Here is a 13,498-nt window from a genome sequence, read left to right as displayed (position 1 = left end):
TCTTACTGTGTTTTCTGGAGTCCATCTCTCTCCCTCTTTCTCCGTTCTCTGTCTTTAAACTTATTTACTTTTCCTCCTCCCTCCCTTTCCTTGTAGGGGTGGTAAATTGTGTAATTCATAAAGGAGATATTGCTATGTGCTTTACGAGTTAGACAAACAAAAAGTTACACATGATTAGAAGAAGCACCTGAATAAACCCCTGGTAAAAAACGGGGATATGCTGATATTCCCCACCTCGGAAACTTTAGTGGAAGAGTTTTTGTAGTGCTTGTGTCCTAAATGTAACAATGTGAATTATAAAATTTATGGTGCTCTTATCATGTGATGGAAGGATTGATTTTGTTAGAAGTCCTTTAAGAACTAGCAAGAAATTGTTTAAAATGTAAGTTTAGATTTTACATTCAGAATTGAGTGCTAGATTGAGTTAGAAGAGAATTTTTTAAAAAAATCTTGAAATAGGGGGTGCCTGGGGGGCTCAGTCTGTTAAGCCTCTGACTCTCGATTTCAGCTCAAGTCATGATCTTGGGATTGGGAGTTCAAGCCCTGGGGTGGTGGGCTCTGTGTTCAGGGGGAGGAGGCAATCTGCTGCTTAAGATTTTCTTTCTTCTTCTCCCTTTGTTCCTCCCCCCTCATATAAATAAAAATTTTAAAAACTTGAAATAAAGGGTGTAATTTGGTAAAATATCTCCCATAGGACTCACTTTCCTGACTGCTTGCAGAGATGGTGCTTTTTTTTTTTTTTTTTTTTTTTTAAGATTTTATTTATTTATTTGACAGAGAGAAATCACAAGTAGAGAGGCAGGCAGAGAGAGAGAGAAGCAGGCTCCCTGCCGAGCAGAGAGCCCGATGCGGGACTCGATCCCAGGACCCTGAGATCATGACCTGAGCCGAAGGCAGCAGCTTAATCCACTGAGCCACCCAGGCGCCCAGAGATGGTGCTTTTAAGAAAATATTTTGTTAATGCAAATATTTCCAGATTCACCCCTCTACCCCTCTACCCCTCTACCCCTTCTCTCTGTCTCTTTGTCTCTGTCTTTGTCTCTCTGTGTGTGACTCATAGATACTTTTCTTCATAGTATGATTTCATTCAATACACGATGCATTCTGAAGCCTTGATTGGTGGTTGTTAGTTCAGATATTTTTTGCTCTTTTAAAGTAATTATAGTAATAGAATTATGCTTTTATATTAAAATACCCATAATGAAATTGAAAAAAAAAAAAAACCTCATTCAGTCTTAGATCCATAAATTCTGTCATTAAATATGAAGTCTATTTTAAGTATCTCACGCTCCAGTGAGCACAGTGGAAAGAACATAAAACTAAGTGCTGTGAGGTATGGGAATCTGTGTCTTGCTACCTGAGTGGCCTTGGGCGCATGACTAACTTCTCTGGACCCCCATGATACACTAAATCAGTGGTTCTCAACTAGGGGTGGCAATGTCCCTCAAGGGGTACTTGGAAATGTTGAGGGGGAACATTTTTAATTATCACAGTGTATGGGGCACTAATGGTTGAGAACCCCAGAAATTAGAAATGTTGAAATGCCACTCAGCCCAGTGATGAATGGACCTGCTCTGAATGCCAGTGGCACCCCACCTGGGAAACACTTGACTGGATATCTCTAAGATCCTTTCAGCTTTATTTCTCCCAAGTTCATAAGCAGAGCACTGAAGACATCTGAAGTGATACTGAACTCTTACATTTAGTGTCTGTATCTCACATTTAGCATTAGACGCCATGTTGTTGGAAGTGAAGTCAGACCCAGGAATGCTGGGGCAGGACCTTCATGGCTCGGCCGCAGGGATTCTGAGCTCTGTTGCTGGGTCAGTTCCCTACTCTAAGCACAGAGAAACACTGATACTGTTCAAAAGCAGGTGCCGAACCAGGTCTGGGTTTTTTGGTTGGCTTTGAATTTTCCTTCATGTCCTTCCTTCCTCAGAGGAATGGAGGGGGTTTATTGTGGCCACAGGCCTGGCTTCTAGGCCTTGGACCTGTCCACTTAGAGGAAGGCAGCTGTCTCTCTGCAGGGAGTCATTGTGGAGGCAGGTGGTGCCGTGAAAAATCTGCTGGCCAGTTGTCAGAGGCCAGACCAGAGGCCTTGATGAGGCAGAAGGGGATTTGAACTAGAAGAAAGACTCCTGGGGAGTCTGAATTGTTAGGTTGTTGAAAGTGATTAAATTACTGATTATTTGACAGTGAAGAGCTATTAATTCAAAGTGTCACATGAAAACTTCTCTTAGGATTGTCTTTTTTTGTAAAAAGTAATAGAGAGGGCACCTGGGTGGCTCAGTTGGTTAAGCGGCTGCCTTTGACTTGGGTCATGATCCTGGAGTCCCAGGATCGAGTTCCGTATCCTATCCCACATCAGGCTCCCTGCTTGGCAGGGAGTCTCCTTCTCCCTCTGACCTCTCCCCTCTCATGTTCTCTCTCCCTCTTTCTCAAATAAATAAATAAAATCTGAAAAAAAAAAAAAGTAATAGAGAGATGAATTATAAATTTTCATCAGAAATTTGCTATGAGGGGCGCCTGGGTGGCTCAGTGGGTTGGAGCCGCTACCTTCGGCTTGGGTCATGATCTCAGGGTCCTGGGATCGAGCCCCGCATCGGGCTCTCTGCTCAGTGGGGAGCCTGCTTCTTCTCTCTCTCTGCCTGCCTCTCTGCCTACTTGTGATCTCTGTCTGTCAAATAAATAAATAAAAATCTTAAAAAAAAAAAAAGAAATTTGCTATGATTTTGAATATATATCCAACTCTCATTAACTAAGTTGTGAAGTTACCTGGAAAATATATATATATTTTTAAAGATTTTGTTTATTTGACAGAGAGAAACACAGCCAGAGAGGGAACACAAGAAGAGGGAATGGGAGAAGAAGAAGCAGGCTTCTGGCTGAACAGGGAGCCTGATGCAGGGTTTGAACCCAGGGCCCTGGGATCATGACCTGAGCCGAAGGCAGATGCTTAACGACTGAGCCACCCAGGAGCCCCTGGAACATATTTTTTTATTAACATGTTGCTTGTAGTTACATAGATAATTTATTTAACTAAAAAGTTCAAATATGTATATATTTGAATATATATAATATGCTATATATACAATATAATAGTATCCTGTATGATATAGTAATTATATATATAGTATCCAGTATATATATCCTGCCAGTCTTAAAAATCTTACAAAAATGAGGTTCTAGTATGTGATATTTTATAACCTGCTATCTCATGAGCATGTCACACTATCTCATGAGCATGTTTCAGTAACATAGATATTATGTAATTTTACATGACTTCTAGTGATCCATTGAGAGAATGGTCAAAGAGCACAGACAGTAGAGTCAGACTCAGACTTCATACCTCAGCTCTGCTTCTTATTAGCTGGGCAGGTCACTTCTTTGTGCCTTGGTTTACTCTTCCATAAAATGGGGAGAATAATAATACCCACTACATTGGAATGTTTTGAGAATTAAATGGGACACTAATTTTTATTTTTATTTTTTAAAAGATTATTTATTTATTTATTTGACTGGCAGAGATCACAAGTAGGCAGAGAGGCAGACAGAGAGAGAGGAGGAAGCAGGCTCCTCACTGAGCAGAGAGCCTGATGCGGGGCTCGATCCCAGGACCCTGGGATCACAACCTGAGCTGAAGGCAGAGGCTTTAACCCACTGAGCCACCCAGATGCCCCTAAATGGGACACTAGATGTTGAGTGCATCGAATAAAGTAAGCACTCAATATCTGTGAGATACCGTCAGCATTGTTATAGGAGTATACCGTCTCTGCTAACCAATGCCCTGATAGCAGACATTCTTGCATCTTTGACATCCAATGGCATCTTTGACATTATTACTTTCATATCACTTCTTAAAAGTTGATATAGTAATTATCAATTACTAGGCCAAAGAGCTAACAATTTGAGTCTTTGGATACATATTGCTGAATTGTCTTCCAGGAAAATTGTCTCAGTATTTACTCCTACCATCTTTTCTTAGCTGAATTAAAAAAGTTCTAATATTCTTCATGCTTTGAGACCCCACCCCTTCCAATAATTGGGAATTTACATTAATTAAATATTGCTCTGGGGCAAGCATAATTAAGGAAATGACTTAGCCACAAGACAAAGTAAATAAAACATTCCATAGTCAAATAGAAAAATAAGGTATATCACCTGCCACTTGATATTTTCTGCACTATAACTTCTTCATTGATCAAGAATTGTTTATGTGTGAGAGGATGTGAGTGTGTAAGCCATGAGCATGGTCGTTATGCTGTCTTCCCCCAACCCTATCTATCTATCTATCTATCTATCTATTTAAGATTTATTTATTTATGTTGGCGGAGAGCACGAGTGAGCACAAGCTGAAGGAGTGGCAGGCAGAGTGAGAGGGAGAAGCAGGCTCCCCACTGAGCAGGAAGCCCAGGGACTCATCCCAGGACACTGGGATCATGACCTGAGCAGAATAATCCACTGAACCACCAGGTGCTCCTTTCCCCAACCCAATTTAATTTCTAGATATACTGGAAGAAGAAACAAACCCTTCTTTCAGGAACATAATAGAAAATGTACATGAAATTAATGATGTAATTTATAAAACACTTCAATCCCTTCATTCTGTGATATGTAAACATTACTTACTTCATTGTGCAGTTTTTGCTTTTACCATGAAAACATTGTTGGAAGTTGGTTTACGCAAAGATGGGATGCATAGTGTCCCCTGTGTACTTGACTCTGTGGTGAGTACTCTGGTCCAGGTTCCTTGTGCTTCCCATTGCTGGGTGATGACTCAGTCCCCCCACCCATCCTCTGTACTTGCATGATGAAGCCCTCCCCCACCTCACCCTGTACAGCATGTTATGGTCCAGTCTGGCCTTCCTGTGTGTTACTCTACAGTGTTGCTAGATGAAACCTGCTTCTGTTTTGTTCTCAGTAATTCACCCACTTGCTTTTGATTATAAACACAAATGCAAATATGAACAATTTAAACCACATGACCTAACATAACTCTGAGGGAGACATCCAGATGATTCCAAATATGTTCAGTTTAGATTCTCATTAAGAATGCAAAATGTAGGGACGCCTGGGTGGCTCAGTTGGTTAAGCAGCTGCCTTCAGCTCAGGTCATGATCCCAGTGTTCTGGGATCGAGTCCCACATCAGGCTCCTTGCTTGGCAGGGAGCCTGCTTCTCCCTCTGCCTCTGCCTGCCACTCTGCCTGCCTGTGCTCGCTCCAGCTCCTCTCTCTCTCTGACAAATAAATAAATAAAATCTTTAAAAAAAAAAAAAAGAATGCAAAATGTAAATATTCTCACTCAGAATTCTCAGATTTCTGAAAATACATCTTAGGACCCCAGAACTATGCATAGGAAATGCTGACTCCGTTGCAGATACTGGCCAAAGTACTTTTGATAATTATTGGCATTCTAAAAAGAAACATGGGTTATGATTTTATTATTTTTTGGATTGAATACTTGATTCATTTTTGTTCAAGAATGGTGGCCTTCAAACTTTGGTTTGTGACCCACTATAAGAAATGCATTTTAAAAATAACCTAGTATGTAAACATATAAATACACCCCCAAGTGAAAAATTTGTTTCCCAAGATATATAGAAACTTTGATAGTTTCTATTCTATTTCATTCTTTAGCATGTTGCTTGTCTCATGACCCACAAATGGGCCATGACCTAGACTTTGGATATTGTGTTCCAGAGGTGGCTTGCTGTTGAGTATGAACTGACTGTAAGCTTGGTGGGTTCTTACAGCCCTTTCATGGTAGAAGCCCGTTGCCTTCCTCTTGGTGCTGGGTCTAGGGCAGGCTTTCCATGCCTGGGGCCTGACCTCGGGCATGGTCTTAGTGCCATGGGGTCCTGGCAGGAGGTGAAGGCCGAGCACCCCATGTCAGCTGTCTGGGCACTTAAACAGCTTTGCATTTGAGAACTTCCATCCTTCCCTGGACTGGCTGCAGCAGCTGACAGCTCTGCTTGAGAGGGAAGGTTTAAACAAAGACAATAATTCAATTTGAGTGTCCCTGAATCATGTCTTTGTCTCTGCTCTTGACAGAACAGAAGGAAGTTGTTCATTATTAAGGATGCCAGCTGCCCCCGGATTGATCTCTCTGTAGCCAGGCCTGGCTCACATTCAAGTAGGTAGATAGGTGGTTCCCCAGTCAGTGTATTCGGAAGGGGGCCAGAAAAGATTTTTCTTAAAATGCCTCCTGATCCCTGGGTGCCTAAAATTTTATGATTAAGTGTTCATTCTTTTAAATTTTTATAAGCTTTTTGGTCTCTCAGAATTCCAGATCAATATGAAAATGTCCTTAGGAAAGAGAGTACCTTGAGATTGTATCAGATAACATTTAATGGGGATTTGAAAAGCTCTGAGAGCCAGGGGTGGAGGTGCAGGAGGTGATATGGAGAGCTCAGAGGCCTGTCCACAGGAACAGGGGATGCTCAGGCCTGTGGAGGTATTTGTGTCTGATTGTCGTTTGAAAGGTATTTGAGGTTGTGAAGCTCCTTAAATGTTTTTATGAGAATGTTGTGGAGCACTAGTGGCTTGGGGTGGACTTGAGTCGGCCTTAGGGTTGAGGGTACAGATGCCCACCAAATGTGGCCAGAACTCTTACAGCCACTTGCTATTAGGGATTTGGTGACCAGTATTGTCCAGTGGTTTGTGTTTTGCTAGCACATTTATTCTCTGTAGATGATATGACTGAAGTATGCTACCCACGGCTCATGGCTTATTCTGCCCAGTGCCTTCTCAGTACCTTGCACATACTTAGGCATTTCCCCTGAGTCTTAGCTTTCTGATTGCTCAGATCAGCACAGTTCAATTGCACATCAGTTTGTTTTTCCACTTGTTGGTTATCACAGAATTCAGAGCTGAAAAAGACCCGAGTGATCATCAAGGTCAGTGTTTTTTCAAGCTGTTGTTATCTACCCATGACTGGGTCATTAAATCGGCTTCGTGCATGTTACTGACAGACACTGTTGGTGGTGGAATGGGTGAGAACCCCATACATGTTTACTTTCCCTGGCAAGCGCTGTGTGTCCCAGATATGCAGCACCTTCTGATGAGTAAGCACATGGACAACAACGCATTTCATGTGGCACGGACGTAGTCATTTTTTATTTGACAAATATCAGCTGCCAATTAAGCATCTATGGTTTATAGGTGCCGTAGTGAGGGGCAGGGATACGGAGGTGAGTAAGCCGTGGGGCCTGCTCTGGAGATGCTCAGGGGATAGTGGGGGAGACAGGCACAGAGGTTATTGGGATGATGTGAGGAAGACACGCAGTTACCTCCTCCTCAGCCTGCTGAGGCTCCATTGTGGAGACGCCGTGAGAGGACAGAAAACCATCCTCTGCAGTCAGAAAGCAAGACCTGGGAGGACTTCCGGGTGAGAGGTGATAGCTCAGCGTGTCCTGTGCCATGGGTGGAAAATTTAATCTGTGCCCTAAACCCTGGAACCGAGGAATATTCCACTATTTGGAAAAATGGTTTATACAGATGTGATTAAGTAAAAGATTCTAAGATGAGATCATCCTGGATTATCTGGGCGAGCCCTAAATCCAATGGTGAGTATGCTTTTAAGTATGAGGCAGGGGGAGATCTGACCCAGACAGAAGAGGAGGCCATGTGACTAGGGTGGCAGAGATTGGGGTGATGCGGCCACAGGTCAAAGAATGCCAAGTGTGCCTAACGGATAAGGCATTGGCCTCCCAAAGAATGCCAAATGCGGCAGCCTCCAGAAGCTGGCAGAGACGAGGAGTGATTCTCCTTAAGAGCTTCTAGACGGAGTGCAGGCCAGCCCACCTTGATTTTGGAGTCGTGGCTTCCAGAACTGTGAGAAAATAAACTTATGTTGGGTTAAGCCTCCAGGTTTATGGTTATTTGTTATGGCAGCCCTGGGAGCCTTTTTTTTTTTTTTTTTTTGGTTGTCTAGTTTGGGGACTCCCACATGGGCACATATTTTTCTGAAAATAATTTTAATATAGAAGGGTAGTAGGGCAGGATTTTAACATGTAGTATAAGGATCCTTATAGGATTCACAGATGTGCTATGGGGAAGTCCATAAACTCACTGAAATATGCAAAACGCATGTACTATAATAATAGTATATGCTATAATAATAGTATATGTAATACTATATGTAAACACATTTTTCTTTTCCTGGAAAGAAATAGCATAGCCTGGATTTCCATAGACAGGACCTACTGAAGGAGGGTTTGTTTCTGGAGAGAGTACAGAGGAGGAGGCAAAGCCCTGTTTGGAAAGAGGCAAGTAAGCTGTCTTGCTGGAGCACAGATTTTTGTGAGAGGGAGTAACAGGGGACAGGGGTGGATAGTTTGTAACTGACCCCTTGCCTTTGTGGTGGTTTGAGTAACAGCTTCTTTTTAAAAGGTGATAATTCATTGTACTGCCTCTTAGGTAATGGCTGTTAACAATGGGTGACAAGGCCAAAAATACAGGTGAGGTGGCTACACTCCTGTGTGGATATGTGGAGAGCATAAAGGTTCCCTGACTACTGCCCCCTGAAGAGAGCCCTACACACCCCCTGGAGGGTCGCTTTAGTCACTCACCAGGTCTTCTTGAACTTGAAGTTCTCATGGAATTTTCCTAAAAAGATATATTTTAATGGCATCTTAAAAATACTTATTTATCTATTTATTTTTTTGTAAGCTGTACACCCAACATGGGGCTCGAACTCATGACCCTGAGGTCAAGCGTCGCATGCTCTACCTACTGAGGCAGCCAGGTGTGCCCCATTTCCTTTTCCTTTTTTAAGATCAGTTTATTTATTTTTTGAGAGAGGAGGAGAGAGAGGGCGAGAGGGAGAGTACATGTGCATGTGCCCGCACACACATACATGCTCATGCTTGAGGGAGAGGGACAAAGAGGGAGAGAGAATCCCAAGCAGGCTCCACACTCAGTATGGAATGGGACTCTAGCCCTGATCCCACAATCCTGAGATCATGACCTGAGCCAAAACCAAGAGTCCGATATTTAACCGACTGACCTACCCAGGTGCCCCTGTTTTTGTGACATTTTATTTCCTTGATGTTATCAATTAATGTATAATCATTCCTGTGATGTATAATGAGCATCTTTAAACCTGATGAAAAAAATCATGTTTCTCCACAGAAAACTAGCCTATTCCTTCAGAGATTTGGGAATTCAGATTCTAGAATAGATTCTCCCCACATTATGCTCTTTCTTGGAGAAGAACTGGGCCTTTTGATACCTTATAATTGTCTTTAATGGGATAGAATTTAGTAGTGAGTACCTTTTGGGATCAAATTAAATTTTATTTCTTTGGGTTGAGAAATCGCAGTAAAGGTCTTGTATCTTCTCATCTGTCTTTGTGACCTGCATGTTATCTTCTTCTATCTTTGTTCTCCTCCGTGCCCCCAATTTCACATATACTCATGTTTTATGGCTTATAATTATTAGTTTTTATTACAAAGATAATTCAAGCTTATTATAAAAATTTCAAATGGTAGGTTTGAATATATTGCTCCTTAATACAGAGCTGGGTGTAAAACCCACCTCTCACCTTGCTATGGTCTGAATGTTTGTCCCTCCCCAAATTCATATGTTGAAACCTAATCCCTGGTGTGATGGTGTTTGGAGGTCTGGGTTCGGGAAGTTATTGTCTCCTGAGGGTGGAGCCCTCACGAAGGGGACAAATGCCCCAGTGAAATATCCCAGAGATCTCCCTTCCTCCTTCCGCCATGTAAGGACATAGTGGAAAGGCGCTGACTATGAAACCGAAAGCAAGCTCTCATCTGGCACTGAATCAGCTGGCACCTTGATCCTGGACTTGCCTGCCTCCAGAACTGTGAGAAATAAATTCCTGCTGTTGATAAGCCACACGATCCGTGGTATTTTCTTAGGGCAGCTTGAATGGACTGAGACATACTTCTGATCCTGCATTAGTTTCCTGTGGCTGTTATAACAAATGAACACAAACTGGGTAGCGTGAAACAACAGAAATTTATTCTCCCACAGTTCTGGAAGCTGGAAGTCCAACATCAAGCTGTTGGCATGGCAAGCTCCCTCCAGAGGTTCTAGGGGAGATTCTGTTCCTTGACCCTTCCAGCTGCTGTTGGCACAGATATCCCCTGTCTTGAGGCCACACCACTCCAATCTTTGCTTCTGTCTCACATCATTGTTTCCTCTTCTGTGTGTCTATGTCCCCACACTCTCTCTGCCTTTCTCTTATAAGGATACATGTTATTGCATATAGGACCCAAAAAGGCAATATTCACTCATTTGCTGTTTTAAGTTAATATTCACAGGTTCTGGGCAATAGGTTGTAATGTAACTTTGGGGGGACCACCATTTAACCCACTAACCATTTTTTAAAAAAATATTTTATTTATTTATTTGACAGAGATCACAAGTAGGCAGAGAGGCAGGCAGAGAGAGAAGAGAAAGCAGGCTCCCTGCGGAACAGAGAGCCCGATGTGGGGCTCGATCCCAGGACCCTGAGATCATGACCTGAGCCGAAGGCAGAGGCTTTAACCCGCTGAGCACCCAGGCACCCCCACTAACCATTGTTTAAAAAAAGTCATTCTGGGGCGCCTGGGTGGCTCAGTGGGTTGGGCCTCTGCCTTCGGCTCAGGTCATGATCCCAGGGGCCTGGGATCTAGTCCCACATTGGGCTCTCTGCTCAGCAGGGAGCCTGCTTCTCCTCATCTCTCTCTCTGTCTGTCTCTCTGCCTATTTGTGATCTCTCTCTCTGTCAAATAAATAAATAAAATCTTTAAAAAAAAAAAAAAGTCATTCTGACATGTTAAAATGATAGAGAAGACTTTTTTCAGCATTGTTGTGATAGGTGTCACAATTGTTGTGATGGTTGTCAAGGCTGTTGCATGTTGCAGCGTGGGGGAGAGATCGGGCTCAAGCCCGAATATAGCAAGAACAACTGGGGATTCATAGGATAGGATCAGGGTGGAGGGTGGCTGGAAAGTTACTAAGAGGAGACATCTAGGTAGGGGGACTTCTTACCAAGCTAACGGGATTCTTGCTGAAGGCAGGCCAGGGTGATGAGGTATTACCTAAAGGATGGTGTGGGGTGAGGAATTTGATCAGATAAAGAGGGCAGTCTGAAATTAAGGGTGGGGGGATTCTGTCTCGACTGACTTAGCAGGATCCTTGATAAAACTGGGCTGTGCACACCTGGCAGGGATGGGGGCTAAGTAAGTTGAGTCGGGGAAAGAGTCTTTGTTGCAATCCTTTAAACTGTTTTCCAGACTCAGAAAAGAGAAAACCCAGAAAGGCTGGGTTTTTGAAACCCTGATGATCAGCAACTGAGCTTGTGTTGGTGGAAAATTTCTGCAGTCTTGTGTAGCCGCTGCCTAATTGGAGAAGTGGCTCCATGCAGGATTGCCTGGTCTGCAGTCACTTCCTCCAGCCTCTGCAGACCTGCCCTCGCGGTGTGGACATGCCGCCTTCACCAGGAGGGCCAGCTGACGGGGCGGTCTGCTCCCCAACCCCTGAGTTATAAAGCAGCTCCTGTCTCTCTGTTCTGGATATTATTGTTTGCTTTCAAACTACAGGAAAAATAAAACACCCATGAGGGCTGGTGTTAGGAAACTCCTTGCAACATCAGAGAGAGTGTTAGATAAATCATAATGTGGGAAGAGGAAATGGATTGTTGGTTTTGGGCCTAGACTGGGAACATTTGGTGACCGATAAACCCCATGGCCATTCTAAGGACCTGATTAGCATGAACTCTGTGGCTTTAGGAGTGGGGGCAGAGCTGGTCCAATTACAAGACTGGGCCTCTGGGGGAGGAGGGGATGGGGGGAACCTCTTCCACAGCAGGGGAGGAAGGATCTGCCTTCAAATCCCAAGGTGACCTAATCCCTCAGGCGTTTTACTGGACTCATCTCTGAGCAGGTCAATGCTGGCCTGTATCATTCCTCGGACTCTGACAGGTAGTAAATAAATGAAATCCACTTGACTATTCTGCAGGTAGCTCTCACTGGTGCTTCAGGGAATGAGAGGCCCTGCTTTTGTAAGTGTTTTATGGTACTCTTGTATAAGCTCATTTTTCTACTCCAGGATAAGACAGTAGTACTTCTTATTTGTCAAACTGAAACTCTTTCATCAAGCTTAGCACAATTCAGTACTCTAATTCTATTACATTTAACTCACATTTATGGAACAGCAGTCCTGTGCTATGTGCTGTCTAGGACACTTTTTCTTTATCTCATTGACCCCTTGAGTTACCAATATTATCTCCATTTTTTAAAGTGAGGAAACTGAGGTCCAACCTGACTTGCCCAGGTCCTCCCATCTGGTGACTGTGGGTCAGGATTGGACTCTGGGGCTGTTGGCTGTGGACCAGTGTGTGCTTGGTTGCAGCTCCAGTAAGGAAGGGAAAGAGCACTGGAGCTAACTGAGGGCCACCTTCAGGTCTTTAGGACATCTTACTAATAAGCCTGCTGAAAAATGAAAAATTTGGAAACTTTGGAATTGTACTTCTCCAGGTCTCAGGAATGAGCATGTTGTCTTTTTTTTTTTTTTTTTTTTTTTTTGGGAAGTACTTAGGCGTTTCATTTGGAAACACAGTATTTGAATGGATAACAGAACAGAATTCTCTGTATGAAGAGGTGTGGGGCATCTGGGTACATAGAAGGTGAGATTCTGTTGGAGTAATTAAGGCTGTCAGAGGGCAGGATAAATCACCAGCCATGATCCTGTTTATGACAAACCTGCAGGACATTAACTGAAGTTCATGTGTAAACTCAGAAATGTGGGAAGTATGAAGCACGGTGCCCTCCAGGACCAGGAAATCGGCCTTCTTCCCACTTCACCTTTCAAGTATGTGCACTGGGAAGTTTAAAATTTAAATCCTACTGTCTGGGGCACCGGGCGGCTCAGTTGGTTAAGAGTCTGCCTTTGGCTCCGGTCATGATCCAAGGTCCTGGGTTCGAGTCCTGAATCGGGCTCCCTGCTGCGTGGGGAGACTGCTTCTCCCCTCTCCCTCTGCTGTTCCCCTTGCTTGTTCTCTCTCTCTATGTCAAATAAATAAATAAAATCTTAAAAAAAAAAAATACTCCTGGGGTGCCTGGGTGGCTCAGTGGGTTCAAGCCTCTGCTTTCAGCTCAGGTCATGACCCCAGGATCCTGGGATCGAGCCCCACATCGGGCTCTCTGCTTGGCAGGGAGCCTGCTTCTTCCTCTCTCTCTCTCTCTCTCTCTCTCTCTGCCTGCCTCTCTGCCTACTTGTGATCTCTGTCAAATGAATAAATAAAATCTTAAAAAAAAGAAAAAATACTCCTGTCTGTCTTTCAAGTGACAAGGAACAAACTTTTATTAAGTGTCAGAATTTGAGAAAAGAGGTTTATAGTAAGAGGTTTGTTACAACATCTAAGTGGAAACTCTACGAGTTATTGTTTGACAGACAATATGGATAAAAATTTAAAGTTGTTTTACTTCTTACTTTGCAGCAGACAAAACTTCTTCCCCAAACATAATACCTTCTCCTCTGGATAGTT

General features: G+C 43.3%; 1 protein-coding gene across 4 annotated transcripts in view; it reads left to right on the top strand.

Moving 5' to 3' along the window:
• Positions 1–13,498, top strand: part of ANKRD6 (ankyrin repeat domain 6) — a 188,146-nt gene that overhangs the window by 48,373 nt on the left and 126,275 nt on the right. The window lies entirely within an intron of this gene.

This window comes from Mustela lutreola, chromosome 6, assembly GCF_030435805.1.
Source record: "Mustela lutreola isolate mMusLut2 chromosome 6, mMusLut2.pri, whole genome shotgun sequence".
NCBI lineage: Eukaryota > Metazoa > Chordata > Mammalia > Carnivora > Mustelidae > Mustela > Mustela lutreola.
The sequence above is the reverse complement of the archived record's forward strand: the minus strand, read 5'-3'. Positions and strand labels throughout refer to the sequence as shown.